Here is a 10,115-nt window from a genome sequence, read left to right as displayed (position 1 = left end):
GGTTGAACTTTAGACTTAGCCTGCCTACATGAGATGCACTGCACACAAATTTTCTCAACATGTTTGCGCATATTAGGCCAAAAAAAATGTTCATGTAAAATGCTCAAAGTTTTGCCAATTCCAAAATGTCCCATTAAACAACCACTATGTGCTTCACGAATAAGCAACTCCCTAATAGAACTATTAGGCACACATAGTTTTCCCTTTTTAACTAGAAAACCATCATGCCTATAAAAGTCTTGAAATACCGCATGTTCACAAGCCACATAAACATTTAAAAAATCACTATCATGCACATACAATTCTTTGAAATGCTCAAATCCCAACAATTTTGTAGAAAGAGTAGAGATAAGACTGTACCTTCTTAGAAGCGCATTAGCTACCACATTTTCTTTTCCTTGCTTATATTGGATCACATATGGGAAGGACTTTATGAATTCTACAAATTTTGCATGTCGTTTATTAAGGTTGCCTTGCCCTTTCAAATGCCTCAAAGATTCATGATCGGTGTGAATCACAAATTCTTTTGGTAACAAATAATGTTGCCATGTCTCTAATGCTCTTACCAAAGCATAAAACTCTTCGTCATAGGTAGAACAATTCAATTGTGCATCATTGAGCTTCTCACTGAAGTAAGCAATGGGTCTTTTATCCTGCATCGATTTCAAAAGTTGAATCAAAATTAGGCAATCTTAATAAAGGCGTATTACATAACTTTTCTTTCAGCAAGGAAAATGCATGTTCTTGTTCTTTTCCCCAAACAAACCCCTTATATTTTTCATGATTTCAGTTAAAGGGGCAGCAACGACACTAAAATCTTTTACAAATCTCCTATAGAAACTTGTCAAACCATGAAAACTACCCACCTCACTTACACTTTTAGGTGTCGGCCACTCTTGAATAGCCTTTACCTTTTCACTATCTACCTCAATTCCTTTTGCACTCACGACATATCCTAAGAAAATGCGATCAATGCAAAATGTACATTTCTTCATGTTAACATATAGTTGAAATTTGCGCAATGTGTCAAACACTTGCCTCAAATGCATGACATGCTCATCAATAGATTTACTATCACAAGAATGTCATCGAAGTAGACAATCACAAACTTTCCAATAAATTCATGTAAAACATGGTTCATTAAACGCATGAAAGTACTTGGCGCATTAGTTAAGCCAAATGGCATACCAACCACTCATATAACCCTTGTTTTGTTTTAAAAGCAGTTTTCCATTCATCTCCTGGTTTCATTCTTATTTGGTGATAACCACTTTTAAGATCAATTTTAGAAAATACACAAGCACCATGCAACTCATCTAACATATCATCAAGTCGAGGTATTGGGTGTCGATATTTTACCGTTATTTTGTTGACGGCTCTACAATCAACACACATACGCCAACTATCATCTTTTTTAGGTACTAATAAGATGGGCACTGCGCATGGGCTTAAACTTTCTCGAATGTGCCCCTTTTGTAAGAGCTCCTCCACTTGCCTTTGAAGCTCTTTGGTCTCTTCGGGATTGTTCCTATAGGCTGGTCTATTTGGTATGGCAGCCCTGGGAATGAAGTCAATTTGATGCTCAATCCCTCTTAAAGGTGGTAAACCTTGAGGTAGATCATCAGGAAAAACATCGCTAAATTCCTACAAAACTTCAACCACAACACTTGGCAAAGAAGGGTCAAGTTCGTTAGTTGAAAAACAAGCTTCTTTGTAATGAGTACAATAATTGGCTTGTTAGAAAATAAAGCTTTCCTCACATCTCTCATTTTAGCATAAAAGCTCATTCTTTTCTATGGTCGAATGCATCTCTATTTCTTTTTCCTTTTGGTCTTCATTTTTCCACTCTAATTTTCTCTCACTCTCTTTTCTTTCTTGTTTTCTTTTTCTTTTCTTTTTCTCTCGGTCTCTCTTTGTGCGAATTCATCATGGTACTTTTCAAGTTGCATTTGGTCTTCAAAAACTTGTTTAGGGGGTTAAAGGAAGAAGAGTATACTTTTTACCCTCTTTTACTACCATGTACCTATTGAGATACCCATCATGTATCACTCTCCTATCCCATTGCCATGGTCTACCCAACAAAACATGACTAGCTTGCATAGGAACTACATCACATATCACCTCATCACTATACTTCCCAATAGTAAAAGGCACCCTCACTTGCTTATTAACCTCACCTCCCCACTATTGTTAAGCCATTGCAGCTTATAAGGTTTAGAATTTTTTGTAGTTTCCAAACCTAGTTTATCGACAGATAAGGTACTAGCGACATTTACACAACTAACCCCATCAATAATCATGCTACACAATTTTCCATTCACTAGACATCTAGAATGAAAAATGTTCTCTCTTTGCAACTTAACCCCCTCATCATCATTCCTTACTTGCATATTCAAAGCACTTCTAGAAACCAACAATCTACCTTCCATAGGCGTTTCTCCATCACTGCAATCCTCCAAAGGAGGCATTTCATCCTCCACATCATTCTCATCATCCGTTTCAACACCATCACCACGCATCACCATTACCCTTTTATTTGGGTATTGAGATGCAATATGACCAAAATCCAATCATCTGAAACACATGATATCTCTATTCTTAGGAGTTTGGGAGTTAGAAATACCTTTGTTTTTATTATCATTAGCATCTTTTGGCTTGGTTTTGTCATCTCTTTTGAATTAGACAACCTTGTTATCTTTACTCCAATTCGGTCTCCAATTGGAATTTTGGACCGAGTAAGTGTTGGCTTGCCTTGTGTTCCCCCTTTCTCTTTAATTATCTTTCAATCTTTATAGCCATGTGCACCATATCATCAATCTCCACATAATGTTGAAGCTCTAGAATGTTGGCTATGTCTTTGTTAAGGCCATTTAAGAACCTTGCCATAGTAGCTTCCCTATCCTCTTCAATATTAGCCCTTATCATGACAATCTCCATCTCTTTGTAGTAGTCTTCTACACTCTTGTTCCCTTCTATAAGGCTTTGCAATTTTTGATGTAAGTCCCTATAGTAGTGAGTAGGAACAAAGCGCCTTCTCATGATAGCCTTCATTTCTAGATCTCTCTCCATTTCTCCTTTTACTTGTGATGAGTTGATCTCACCACACAATGGCATACTCTCCAAACTCCACGGCCGCAAGCTTTATCTTTTTCTCCTCTGAATAATTATGGCACTAAAAAACAAGCTCCACTTTGCGCTCCCATTCAAGATAAGCATTCGGATCATTCTTGCCTAGAAATGATGGGATTTTCATTTTGATGCTCCCAATATTTTTATCGAGATCGTTTCGATCCCCTACCATAATTTCGACCTTCATTGACCAAAGTAGCTTGGTCATCAAATTTTTCCTCTAGTTCCTCATCAAAAGGTGGTGTTGGAAGTCTTCTTGCCCCTGGATTGGTTTGGGAAGCTTCCCCTCTCATGGAATTTAACTCACGTTGTTGTTTCTCTAGTTTCTCATTCATGTTGCCAATAGCTAGTTAAATCCTCTCAATTTGTTGTTGCATTGCTTTGAGGATGAATTCTTAATCTTTTAATGTTCTTTCACTCCCTTGTGGCTCCATCTTCAAATCTGAAATTTTAATGACAAATAAAATAGATTGCAACCTCACAAATCACTCCCTCGTGTGTTTACTCTCATAGTATGGGCACTCGTGTTTCACTCAATTTTGGCTTTTACCCTCGTTTGAGCTCACACTCTCTTACTTTTTAACACTCAAGCAATCTTTTATAACTTTATACAAAATGGCCAATTCAAACAACAATTAATTATCACTATGTACTCAATATTAATTAGAGATAACAAAGAATTCCTAAAAAAATAAGATACACGAATTCAACTCTAAAAGCAAACTAGAACAATCTAAACAATGAAGAGCATACACTTGATATAGAAATAAGTGTATGATGATTTTTATGTTAATTAGGCAACAACGAATCAATACTATTACCTCAAGATGTAATAAGAAGCAAATGGGCAGAAATATTAAATGAAAACTAAAGATGCAAGAAAAAAAAATGGTGAATATGGAATTTAATGCACGAAACTTGTAATTCTCTAATAAAACCACAAATTATCACCCAAAATACTCAAATTAAGTGAAACAAACAGTTTTGGATGAAAACAAACTCAATTGAGGTGAGTTGTTTCCGAACAGCCCCAAAAATTACACAAACAATCTCAACCAAACAAATAGCCTTGAAACGAGTTTTCTTTTTAAATTTTAAATGTATTTGAATGTTATATGAGATAAATAAAAGGGAAATAACAGCAGCTGTGTCAATTACACAAGGTAGAATATGTGAAAATGTGTTTTGCACAATTAACCAAATTAGGCTAATCTAATTTTTTTTTTGCTGAATGCAAATTTGTCTCTTTTTTTGTAAGAAATAATGAAAATAAAGACAACAAAATAAGGATAGACTAATTTACTTGGTGAACCAATGCTCTGATACCAAATAATGCGGAACCCCAAGACCCTTGCTTGAACCTTAGAACTCTTCAATCGATTTAGAACGAAATTTAGATCACAAGTAAAAAAAGAATCAACTTTGTTCAATCACCCAAATGGTAGAAGTTAAAGAGAACCCAAGAAAGATAAATAATATCCCTTGAACCCAATCCAAACAAGCACCAAGAACAATTGAAATAGGAAATCAAAATTGAAATACAAGTGATAACAATTATATTCCAAATCAACACCTTGTGCATAAAGTGAAAAGAAAGCCAAAACACTCTCAACTTAATTCTGAAATGTTTGATTACAGCTCATGATGTCCACAAAGAAGAGTTCCTTTGGTATTTATAGCCAAAAAAATCAATGATAAGTTACAATACAATAACTACAATTATAACTCCCACAATAACTAGGTTAATTATGTGGTATTACAATTGTAACTCCAACAATAACTAGGCTAATTATAGGCATGTAATTGTTATGTAACTCCAATCTTCTTAACCAACACCACTAATTGTTTGTTGCACCATATAGTTATGGGCTCATTCTTGTAATAACAATAAGACAAGACTTAAGCCCAAAATGAGTTATACTTAACTATATTGCCTTAATTAACTAAAACTAAAATAAAACAATCCAAAATACATAAAACAACTCAACTAATCCAGCCCATACACAAGGCTTATTCATCCATTATCAATAAGACTCAAACAAGCCCAAATTATCCCAAATCACTTAAATCCAATTAAAGTTACGAATTTGGACTTGTTCAAAAAGCACGTATTTGAACTTTCCATAATTGGCCAGCCCATCATCCACATGTTTTTGAGTAAAAACTTGGAGCAACTCTTTAAGTTTCTTTTCCTTTGATCTTGTTACTGGTCCGCTGAAACTTTCCAGGTTTGGTACTGTATTTGTGTTTACAAATTTGAAATTTGCTCCAAGTCACCTTCTGATGCTCTTTGAGTATCTTGAGTGTTTTTAGCCTTGTTTGCATCAGATGCAATATGAACATCTTGAGTGTTTTTAGCCTTGTTTGCATCAGATGCAATATGAACAAAACAAAAATTAATTTGAATTGTTAATGAACAAAATACTAAAAGCAAATAAAGATAGATTTGGGTTTCTAAGAGCCTAAGCTCTGATACCAGATGATGCGGGAGGGTATAGGAAGGATCAAATCAATTCATATAACCCACTCAATGTATGCAATATCAAAACTATAACCCCTTTGATAAATCCCTCCCTCTAATTGAATCTACAATCCAAAAAGGAAAGAAAAAACAAAGAATAGGAAAAATAAACAAGGAAATGAAAAACATCACAGACTTACTGATAAGTTAATCCCCACTCATTGGCTCAATAAGACTTCTAAAGACTCCTGCTTCCCAAAGAACTTGAAGAAACCAATTTAGCAAAAATGCTAAAAAGAAGAAAAGCCTAAGCTTTGAAGAATTCTCTCAAATTGATTATAATTGGTGTGTTTACAATATATGGGCAAGGGCCTATTTATATCTTTTCTTGGGTAATCTAGATGAGTACAAACTCTCTAGATAATTTAATAAAATAATACCCTAAATAAAATTCTATCTAAATCTAGGATTACATAATAAAATAATTATTTTATCCCAAATAATTTAATTGAATAATCATAAGAGATAGACTTACAATAAAATAATAATTAAAATAGTCTAATGTTTATCCCATGTGATTTTCACGTAAAACACATGTGGAAATTAATTTAGACATGTGGAATTTTATTTTAAAACATGGGTAATTTAAAAGTGGGTCCCAAAAGCCTTTTAAAATTTTAAAATAAGAAAATAAATATTAGATAATTAAAAAGGGGAAAGGGCCGGCCGGGTTTGGGTCACCCGGATGGGCTGAACTGGCCAATCCGTGCAGGCCGCACGAAAAAAGGTTTACGGGAGTCGCGGGTTGGTGTGCTTGGGCCGATTAGGCCGTTCGTGGGCCCGTCCGCATGGGGTGGCTGAGTGGGAATCCCGAGCCGCGGGTTGCACGTGCACAGATGGGGCATGTGACCATGAGTTTGCAATGTGTGGGGCCACACGCATGCTACGCTCGTGGGGCATGCGGGCTGTTCTAGCCGCACACTAGCAAGTTGTTTCACGCGCCTGCACGAGTAGATCTCCATGCTCGTTACTTATGTGCCAAATGTAGTTTATGCATACTGAACATGTCTTCCATCTTCGCACTAGAGTTTTGGCCTCCGTTTGTGCTTCATGGATGATCGTGTTGCTTACCTAATCTTGGACTAGTAGATTGAAAGTTCCTTGAAGCTTGCAGGCTTAGCTTCGGGTGATTGGACCTGTGACATCCCAGATGCTAATTAAGACAAATGATTGTCAAATACGGATTTAGAATAATGAGTGCATGATTAAATTTATGCAGCGGAACAAACTTATTATAAATTTCTTACAAATATATATATATGAGTTCCAATTACATACATATAACTTAAGCATGAAGTGGCTAAAAAATACAAAAGAAACAAAAAACAAAAAAGGTCACTTTTTTCATATGCTATTGGACTCATCAGAGTGCCGGTACAATCATGCACTCAATTTTGTGGATCCATGGGATCCTCATAGACTTCCAAGGGTAGGTCAGCCTGCAGTTCCTCATTTTCTTCTTCATTTGAGCAGGAGGGGATGAAAAGAGTGAGTTCCATATGCTCAGTAAGAAAAATAATATTAAATTAACATCGTAAGATTTTAAAGGTGAATTATTTTAACTTACAAGCTTACCATTTTGCCTCCTCATAGACCAATCTTACGTTATAAAAATAATTTATTTATTAAGAACACAGTACATTAATATGAACAAATCAAACGATATCATGCCAGATAATAGAGAAAATCAAATAAATCATGAAATACTCAGATTTTCGTGTCATACTTCGCAAAGTCGTTACAACTTCTATCTCTGAAGGCAGATATATATATTTCTAACTACCCAAGTGGAATGACCAGATCATATACAAATACGACAATTTGCTCAGGTCCATTTTTAGCTAGCCAAACCATAGCACGATCTACGACCACGATTGTACCAACCATAATGGCCGTACAGATATATATAGTCACGACATTACTTAGCCACGGGTGACCCCTACAGATAGTGCGATACCACTCTAATTAGAGGGCACGTCGTCATCTACTAGGAGCGGTCCTCTTATGTCTTTCTAGACCAGATAGGGGAGAGGGAAATAGATACCCCGAAGGGTAAGGGGAACAGATACCCCTCATAGATAAAAAGTCTAATGAGATACTTGATGCAATATGCATGTTAATATAAATATACTTCAGACCAATCATGTTTTATTCCATATTTATCTTTTCTTTTCTTTTTGTACTCTTTATTTTTATCGATTACATATTATATTTATTACATGCAATTCATCAAGTGTTTGCAATTCACATAACATGCTTGAAAATAAAAACAATTCAACTAATCTGAACTATGAACACAAAGGCATACAAAAAGACAAAATCACAATCATCATATTTAATAATATTAGTTTATCTAAAAATACTCCTTAAGACATTGAAAGAAATACTAGATTTCTTACCAAAACCTTGATGTTTTCTCCTTCACCATTTTTCTTTCTTTCCTTCCTTCTCTCACTAGACTACTATCTATCTCTTTAAAAAATAAAAGAATAGAAGTGTGGGGGGAGGAATGGAAGGGGAAGGGTTAATTTATAGAATTTTAGAACTGTCAGATTCATGCCAAGTGACAAAATTCAGTGAAGAGAGCTAAAAAAGATACTCGACATAAAAAACAAGGGAAGAGGTTCTCTTCCACCGCCGGAGGCGAAGTGTCGTATGAGGTGACAGTGACACACTGCTCGAGGCGATAATGCCTCAGCCAGCGTGCTACAGGTTAGCCTGCAAGCACACAAGCTTCCTACCTCGCGTGCAGGGCCTTAGCGCACTGTGCGCCACGCGCGTAGGGGTTGCACACGAAGGGCCTGGGCGCGCTTGGCACCGCGTGCGCAGGGCCTTGGCGCACTAGGTGCTGCATGCGTAGGGCCAATCCGCGGAGGCCTGCTGCACAAACGTTGCGCACACAGTGGGCGGTGTTTGTCCGCGCGCGAGGTGAAGCACGGATGGCTTGCCTGTGCGCGACAAGACGCGTGCATGTCTTGTCTCGTAGGTAGTTCTGCTTCCCTGCAGGATTTTTCTCGTGGGATTTCTTCCCGTTTTGCCGTTTTTCTGATTTCTCTCAATTTTCTAAAATTAATTTAAATAAGTTAAATGCAAAAAAATTAAATAAAATTAAATAAAAACAAAATTAATAAAAATTAACAATATTTTTACAAATTATGATAAATATCATGCAGAAAAATTAAATAAGTTCAATGTAGCGAAAGACCCGAATAAATAGGGTTTTCCAAATCAATTAAGCACAACGATGGACGGGGTGTTACAAGACCTACGGGCAACTAGACTTATTTTTCCATTTGTCCTAGTTCGTCATGGACTTCAGAGTCTTGCATGTCTTCTTTTTTATCGGATATCCTTCGTGATGGTTCTTGCGTCAAGTTATCAAACGCCTTTCCTACATCATAACTACTTTTATACTTATACCTGAAGCATCACACTCAATCTCAAAAACATTATCTTATTTTTCAATCCATGTAGACTTTATATTCTTTTTAACCAATGTATTTAAAGTAGCTGCAATAGAACTGAACTCCCTAATAAACCTACAATAAAACCTTGTCAACCCATAAAAACTTCTTATTTCACTGGCTAATGTAGGGGTAGGTAATTTTTTGATTACTTTTACTTTATCATCATCTACATCAATGCCTTGTGCACTCACCACAAACCTTAAGAATATAAGTTTTTCAGTGCAAAATGTACAGTTCTTAGTATTGGTATATAACTGTTCCTTCCTAAGGATCTTAAGAGTAGACAAGATATATTGAAGGTGATCTTCTAATTACTATCAGTATATCATTGAAGTAGATTACAACAAACTTATAAAGGAAAGGTTGTAAGACATGGTTCATAAGTCTCATAAAAGTACTAAGGGTGTTGGATAGACCAAAAGGTATTACTAACCATTCATATAGGTCATACTTAGTCTCAAATGTAGTTTTCCACTCATCACCATGTTTCATCCTAATTTTGTGGTAACCACTCTTAAGATCTATTTTGGTAAATATGGTGGAGCAACTAAGTTCATCTAACATATCATCTAACCTAGGGATGGGAGGTCTATACTTTATCGTTAATTTGTTGATGGCTCTGTAATTGACACACATCCTTGAGGAACCATCCTTCTTTAGCACAAGTAACACCACAATAATATAAAGACATAAGCTCTTATTATAAAAGATACACTTCTTGGCATTAGCATATAACTGTTTTTTTCTAAGGACCTCAAGAACATACAAGATATATTGAAGGTGATTTTTTAATGACTTACTATAGATCATATTCATCGAAGTAGACTTTAACAAACTTATCAAATAACGATCATAAGACATGGTTCATAAGCTTCATAAAGGTACTAGGGGCATTGGATAAACCAAAAGACATTACTAATCATTCATATAGGCCATAGTCTTGAATGCGGTTTTCCACTCAACACCAGATTTCATCCTAATTTGGTGGTAACCACTCT

The 10,115-nt window shown here is 35.8% G+C and overlaps 1 pseudogene; it reads right to left on the bottom strand.

Moving 5' to 3' along the window:
• Positions 1-1,968: 1,968 nt before the first annotated feature.
• Positions 1,969-8,698, bottom strand: LOC148267358 (uncharacterized; annotated as a pseudogene).
• Between the last annotated feature and the right edge of the window lie 1,417 nt (positions 8,699-10,115).

This window comes from Carica papaya, chromosome 3 (genome assembly GCF_054855325.1).
Source record: "Carica papaya isolate Zhongbai chromosome 3, ASM5485532v1, whole genome shotgun sequence".
Taxonomy (NCBI): domain Eukaryota; kingdom Viridiplantae; phylum Streptophyta; class Magnoliopsida; order Brassicales; family Caricaceae; genus Carica; species Carica papaya.
Note: the sequence above shows the minus strand (reverse complement) of the source record. Positions and strands in the feature narration are given on the sequence as shown.